The sequence below is a fragment of the Rhopalosiphum padi genome, unplaced genomic scaffold, assembly GCF_020882245.1.
Source record: "Rhopalosiphum padi isolate XX-2018 unplaced genomic scaffold, ASM2088224v1 scaffold1, whole genome shotgun sequence".
Classification (NCBI taxonomy): Eukaryota; Metazoa; Arthropoda; class Insecta; order Hemiptera; family Aphididae; genus Rhopalosiphum; species Rhopalosiphum padi.
The window spans coordinates 6,835,846-6,843,345 of record NW_026869996.1 but is presented as its reverse complement, the minus strand read 5'-3'; the positions used below and the strand labels follow the sequence as shown (position 1 = coordinate 6,843,345).

At 64.4% G+C, this 7,500-nt stretch overlaps 2 non-coding genes across 2 annotated transcripts in view; both read right to left on the bottom strand.

The window, feature by feature from the left end:
• The window catches only part of LOC132931460 (large subunit ribosomal RNA), a 4,197-nt gene extending 3,974 nt beyond the window's left edge, over positions 1-223 (bottom strand). Inside the window, exon 1 of the ribosomal RNA XR_009662638.1 lies at positions 1-223. This exon is cut by the window's left edge and continues 3,974 nt beyond it. This is a non-coding gene — a ribosomal RNA (large subunit ribosomal RNA).
• A 371-nt stretch (positions 224-594) lies between these two features.
• On the bottom strand, positions 595-752 carry LOC132931485 (5.8S ribosomal RNA). The gene has a single exon (XR_009662662.1). It is a non-coding gene; the product is annotated as a 5.8S ribosomal RNA (ribosomal RNA).
• Positions 753-7,500: the final 6,748 nt, after the last annotated feature.

Below are 7,500 nucleotides of genomic sequence, written 5' to 3'. Positions count from 1 at the left end.
CCCCGTTCAAGGGAGACTTGGACCGTCACGTGCGCCCCGGCAACGAGGCCGGCCCGTACGCCACAACTCCCATACGTGCCGCGACACAAAAGTGCGCGGCGGGATTCGGCGATGGGCTTTTCCCTGTTCGCTCGCCGCTACTGGGGGAATCACGGTTGTTTTCTTTTCCTCCGCTTATTAATATGCTTAAATCCGGCGGGTAGTCCCGCCTGATCTGAGGTCGGAACGTATCGGTGTGTTTGTGTTTTTTTTCTTAACACGGCAGCCTGCGGTCCGCGCTCCGTCCGTACGGCGACCGTCCGCGTCCGCTTCTCGGAAGCCGGAGAGGTGTCTCTAGGACTCTCAGCCGACCCGGCCGCGCTCTCGCGCGGCGGGCGGACGGGGACGTGCCGTTTTACGGCGCGAGAACCCGTGACTGTTTGCCGTCACAACTTGGGCGGACGACCGGAGGCGGGCGCCGTCGCCGTCGCCGCGAGGCAGACGGCGGGGCGTCGTTCCCCGGTCGAACCGCCAATCTCGCGCAGCCGGAGCGGCCGACGGTCTCCCGTCGGACGCCTGCCGGCGGCGCATCGGTCTGGCCGAGTATCCGGTATACGACCCTCAGACAGGCGTGGCCCGGGACCCGCGGGTCACCGAGGCCGCAATGTGCGTTCGACTGGTCGATGTTCGTATAACCTGCGGATTACACGACGACGCGCAGATAGCTGCGGTCTTCATCGATCCACGAGCCAAGTGATCCGCCGTTCGGGGTCGGGTGTTTTTTTTTTTTGTTTGTCGACGAAATTTCTGCGCCACGCGTGCGCGCGGCGCAAGGTCTTTCGACGGTAACCATCTTTCGGTCGACGCTTGGTCGGGGGTCGCGGCGCGCGGGCGGTCGGCGAGCTAGTCGCGAGCGCACGCGGCCACGGGGGTCGGATTAGGCGCGCGCGAGACCGGCGTGGGACGCCGGTGCCGCGGGCCCGTCTCTAATGATCCTTCCGCAGGTTCACCTACGGAAACCTTGTTACGACTTTTTACTTCCTCTAAACGGCCGAGTTCGGTCATCTTCCCGGTCGCGCGACGACCCAGCCCCCGAGGGGGCCGAATAACGCGCGTCCAGTCCGAAGACCTCACTGCGGTCGTTCAATCGGTAGTAGCGACGGGCGGTGTGTACAAAGGGCAGGGACGTAATCAACGCGAGCTGATGACTCGCGCTTACTGGGAATTCCTCGTTCACGTGGAAAAATTGCAAGCCACGATCCCTAAGCACGAAGGAGGTTCAGCGGGTTACCCGGAAGCCTGTCGGCCCAGGAATGTTAACACACGCTGATTCCTTCAGTGTAGCGCGCGTGCGGCCCAGAACATCTAAGGGCATCACAGACCTGTTATCGCTCAGTCTCGTGCGGCTATTTTCGTCCGCCGCCTGTCCCTCTAAGAAGAGTTTAAGCTCCTGGGAGCCGGCGGTAGCCCTAGTAACGTATCGTGATCCGCCGGCGACGGCCGCGAACACGGCGCGCTTCACCGCGGAGCCCGACGCACGACTGACGCGCGCCGACCAGAGGTTGCCCCCCGGCCGACACACGCCCGCCGCACGCAGGGACGCGGATGGCGCGGGCCGCGCCCGACGACCGCCGTGGACGACGGGCGAACGCGTTCGGGGATACCGGGCCGAGCCGACGGAGACGCGAACACGGACGGCCGAAACCGCCCGCGCCGCGCCCACCGCCGACCCGGGTTTACCCGCCTAGTTAGCAGGACAGAGTCTCGTTCGTTATCGGAATTAACCAGACAGATCGCTCCACCAACTAAGAACGGCCATGCACCACCACCCACCGAATCAAGAAAGAGCTCTCAATCTGTCAATCTTTCCGGTGTCCGGGCCTGGTGAGGTTTCCCGTGTTGAGTCAAATTAAGCCGCAGGCTCCACTCCTGGTGGTGCCCTTCCGTCAATTCCTTTAAGTTTCAACTTTGCAATCATACTTCCCCCGGAACCGAAAAGCTTCGGTTTCCCGGAAGCTGCCCGCCGGGTCGTTAATGAAACGCCGGCGGATCGCTAGCTGGCATCGTTTACAGTTAGAACTAGGGCGGTATCTGATCGCCTTCGAACCTCTAACTTTCGTTCTTGATCATACGAGAACGTACTTGGCAAATGCTTTCGCGTCAGTTCGTCTCGAGACGATCCAAGAATTTCACCTCTAACGTCTCGGTACGAATGCCCCCGCCCGTCTCTGTTGATCATTACCTCCGGTCCCGAAAACCGGCCCGGCGGGACGCGCGGGCGACTGGCGCCCGCGGCCCGGCGGCCCGCGCACGGAAACGCCCCGGAGGGCGATTTCGCGCGCCCGCGAAGGGCGGAGATGCGCGGGACCGAGGTCTTGTTCCATTATTCCATGCGACCAGTATTCAGGGCCTTTTGACGAGACGGCCGTGAAGCCGCCCGCCAGATTTGAGCCTGCTTTGAGCACTCTAATTTGTTCAAAGTAAACGTGTCGGCCCGCCGACGGCACTCGGTGAAGAGCACCGCGCAGCAAGATTGGAGTAGGCGGCCGCCGTCGTCGAACCCCGACGGCCAAGCGACGCGTGGCCGCGTGGCGCGCCGGAAGCACGAGACACGTGTCCGCCTGCCGACAATACGTCCGGCCGACGTGCCGGTAACTAACACCCCGAGACGGCTGACGAGCGCGACGACGGCCGCGCCGACGGGACACGTGGTCCCGCGACACGACCGGCCGCGACACGCCGGACCGCCAGGGTGGTCCGGCACCGCCCAGACACAGATCCGACTACGAGCTTTTTAACCGCAACAACTTTAATATACGCTATTGGAGCTGGAATTACCGCGGCTGCTGGCACCAGACTTGCCCTCCAATTGATCCTCGTTTAAAGGTTTTAAAGTGTTCTCATTCCGATTACGGGGCCTCGGATGAGTCCCGTATCGTTATTTTTCGTCACTACCTCCCCGTTCCGGGAGTGGGTAATTTGCGCGCCTGCTGCCTTCCTTGGATGTGGTAGCCGTTTCTCAGGCTCCCTCTCCGGAATCGAACCCTGATTCCCCGTTACCCGTTACCACCACGGTAGGCATGGAACCTACCGTCGACAGTTGATAAGGCAGACATTTGAAAGATGCGTCGCCGGTACGGAGACCGTGCGATCAGCTCGAAGTTATTCAGAGTCACCAGGTCTTTGCGCGGGCCGCGATCGGGACGCGCACGAAGCGCGCCGCGACGGGCCGGTTTTGATCTAATAAAAGCGTTCCTCCCGCACGCGACACCCGAGGGCGCCGCGACGGTCGGAACTCTGTCGGCATGTATTAGCTCTAGAATTACCACAGTTTATCCAAGTAACTTGGGTACGATCTAAGGAACCACAACTGATTTAATGAGCCTTTCGCGGTTTCACCTTAATGCGGCTTGCACTGAGACATGCATGGCTTAATCTTTGAGACAAGCATATGACTACTGGCAGGATCAACCAGGGATCTCGGTTTTACAACAACTGCGCCCCGTGTGACGCGCGCGCTGACGCACGACGCGACACCCGGGACGCGTGCTTCCGAGCGCCGGTCCGCCCGGGGGCGGGCCGACGCCGAGGGCGGTCGCACGACAGCGAGACCGCTGGGGTCCCGGCGTGCGACCGACCGCGGTTCGTGTGAGAATACGAGGGCCCGACGGGAGCGCTGTGGACACGCGCGGGCACCCGACCCGACCGCAATCGCCGCGGCCGTGATGGCGTTGGCTAGAGCGGCCGACTTGTGGCGGGCGGCCACACGCGATACGCACCCGTCGCAACGTAACTCGCGTTGACGAGAGTTGAGGGAGACCGGCGGACCGCCGTCCTGTGCGGACGGCACCCGCCGGAATCGCCTCTCTCGCCCGTTTTGTAAAGGTCCCCAGCCGAGATCGTGGGGGAAGCCGGGACGCGACGCGAAGTCCGTCGTCCCGGGGCTTCGCCCCGGCGACCGCCGGGCACGGCGACGATGGCCGGCCGCGGCGGGAATGTTCTGGCGTCGAGAGTTCGTATCTTGCGAAACGGTAACGGGAGTCGTCATCGGTTGAGCGATGTGTGTCGCGCTGCCGACCCACCGGTAGGAGGGCCCGCAGCGCCAGTCGAGGTTTGCCACTCGGCGTGCGAGATGGGTCGGTCGCCGAAACGTGGACGGATACCAACTCGGCGCCGATGCCGGGCACGCCCTCGCCAAGAACTGGCGGGGCGAGAACGGCACGGCTGAGTTGGACGCGTCGGCTTCGGCGTCGCCCGTGGCTTTGCTGTCGTGTACCGTGATCGGTGATCCGACGGCCGGCTGATCGCCGACCGACCGACCGGCCGCTCACAAATATACAAAAACTCGGGTCCAACCGTCCGCCATGCAAAAACCGCACGTGCGTAGCGGTCATCGCGCCGACACGCGGTCCACGCGTCCATGACGGTGCGTAGCGGTGTTCCGGGTACTCGTGTCGACGCGCGTAGCGGCGTGCCGAGGTCGGACCGTAAACTGAAAAAATGTCGAAAACCCTACGACCGATATCACTTTCGGATAGGTTTAGACGATTCCGACGAGAATACCTCTGAGGTTCGTCGACGTAAAAACAACCGGTAACGAGTTATTCCGCTGGCAACGAAAAGAAGTTAAAAATTCGATTTCGACGTCGGCCGAACTCGAAACGCCCGGGATGCCGGTACGTGACCTACCCCGACACCGCGGACTAACGCGTTACTCGATCCTAGAAAATTTTTTTTTTCCAAATCTAAACCCGTCGCGACGGCCGTACCCGCCGCGGCACCGGTACGGACGACGACCGCCGTGCCCGGACCGCGGAGGTCGGACTCGGGGAAAAAAAAAAAATTTTCAATCTCGACGCGACCGCCGTGACCGACGCGTACGACGCGTACCCGGACCGTAGGTCAGCGTCCGGAGAGCCGCGGGGAAAAAAAAAATTTCGACACGGCAGAGGTGCCGCGCTCCGCCGGCGACGCGATACGGGCACAGGGCAAGCGCCACGGTCGGTCCGCGGTCTCCGGGTGACTTACGGGGAAAATGAAATTTCACCGCCTACGCCCCCGTGCGCCGAGGGGTTACCGGGGACCGGACGACCGCTCCGCCGGGGCCGCGGTCGGGGTCCCGGGGAAAAAAAAAAATAATTTTTAAACTCGACGCGACCGCCGCGACCGACGCGTACGACGCGTGCCTACACCGACCGTGGGCGCCCGGATCGCCGGAGGAGGAAAAAAATTTTCGACCCGGCCGAGGGGGCAGCGCTCCGCGGGCGACCGCCGGGGTACCGGGCGACCCGCGGAGAAAATCAGATTTCGCCGTCAGCGTGCCGTGCCCGACGGGGGAACCGGGCGAACCGACGACCGCACCGCCGGGTCGGAGAAAAAAAAAAAAAAATTATTTTTCATCCCGAGTCCGCGCGGTCGACCGACGCGAACGACGCGTGCCGCGACCCACGGCGGGCGTCCGGAGCGCAGGTGGAGAAAAAAAATTTTTCGGCCCGTCCGGGCGACGACGGCACGGCGCTCGCCGGTCGCGGTTCCCGCGGGAAACTTCGCCGGGGACGACGTCTCACGGTCCCCGCGGCTGACCCGGCGCCGGCGAACCCAACACCCGGCGGACCTTAGCGGTCCTAAGAGCGCGCCCCGTAGACGTGGTGCGTAGCGGTACGCACCAAATACTCACGCCGTGCGTAGTGGTGCCGCAACTCCCTCACTGTCCTTATCCTTTTCCCGGGCACGGGCGACCCCGAGTACCGGGACCCCTCGGGAGCCGGCCGACGCGTACGGTCCGCGGTCCCCGGGCCCGCTACCCGGCGGGATCCGATTCCGCCGCCTACGCCCCCGTGCGCCGAGTGTTACCGGGGACCGGACGACCGCTCCGCCGGGGCCGCGGTCGGGGGTCCCGGGGAAAAAAAAAATAATTTTTAAACTCGACGCGACCGCCGCGACCGACGCGTACGACGCGTGCCTACACCGACCGTGGGCGCCCGGATCGCCGGAGGAGGAAAAAAATTTTCGACCCGGCCGAGGGGCAGCGCTCCGCGGGCGACCGCCGGGGTACCGGGCGACCCGCGGAGAAAATCAGATTTCGCCGTCAGCGTGCCGTGCCCGACGGGGAACCGGCGAACCGACGACCGCACCGCCGGGTCGGAGAAAAAAAAAAAAAAATTATTTTTCATCCCGAGTCCGCGCGGTCGACCGACGCGAACGACGCGTGCCGCGACCCACGGCGGGCGTCCGGAGCGCAGGTGGAGAAAAAAAATTTTTCGGCCCGTCCGGGCGACGACGGCACGGCGCTCGCCGGTCGCGGTTCCCGCGGGAAACTTCGCCGGGGACGACGTCTCACGGTCCCCGCGGCTGACCCGGCGCCGGCGAACCCAACACCCGGCGGACCTTAGCGGTCCTAAGAGCGCGCCCCGTAGACGTGGTGCGTAGCGGTACGCACCAAATACTCACGCCGTGCGTAGTGGTGCCGCAACTCCCTCACTGTCCTTATCCTTTTCCCGGGCACGGGCGACCCCGAGTACCGGGACCCCTCGGGAGCCGGCCGACGCGTACGGTCCGCGGTCCCCGGGCCCGCTACCCGGCGGGATCCGATTCCGCCGCCTACGCCCCCGTGCGCCGAGTGTTACCGGGGACCGGACGACCGCTCCGCCGGGGCCGCGGTCGGGGTCCCGGGGAAAAAAAAAATAATTTTTAAACTCGACGCGACCGCCGCGACCGACGCGTACGACGCGTGCCTACACCGACCGTGGGCGCCCGGATCGCCGGAGGAGGAAAAAAATTTTCGACCCGGCCGAGGGGCAGCGCTCCGCGGGCGACCGCCGGGGGTACCGGGCGACCCGCGGAGAAAATCAGATTTCGCCGTCAGCGTGCCGTGCCCGACGGGGAACCGGCGAACCGACGACCGCACCGCCGGGTCGGAGAAAAAAAAAAAAAATTATTTTTCATCCGAGTCCGCGCGGTCGACCGACGCGAACGACGCCGTGCCGCGACCCACGGCGGGCGTCCGGAGCGCAGGTGGAGAAAAAAAAATTTTTCGGCCCGTCCGGGCGACGACGGCACGGCGCTCGCCGGGTCGCGGTTCCCGCGGGAAACTTCGCCGGGGACGACGTCTCACGGTCCCCGCGGCTGACCCGGCGCCGGCGAACCCAACACCCGGCGGACCTTAGCGGTCCTAAGAGCGCGCCCCGTAGACGTGGTGCGTAGCGGTACGCACCAAATACTCACGCCGTGCGTAGTGGTGCCGCAACTCCCTCACTGTCCTTATCCTTTTCCCGGGCACGGGCGACCCCGAGTACCGGGACCCCTCGGGAGCCGGCCGACGCGTACGGTCCGCGGTCCCCGGGCCCGCTACCCGGCGGGATCCGATTCCGCCGCCTACGCCCCCGTGCGCCGAGTGTTACCGGGGACCGGACGACCGCTCCGCCGGGGCCGCGGTCGGGGGTCCCGGGGAAAAAAAAAATAATTTTTAAACTCGACGCGACCGCCGCGACCGACGCGTACGACGCGTGCCTACACCGACCA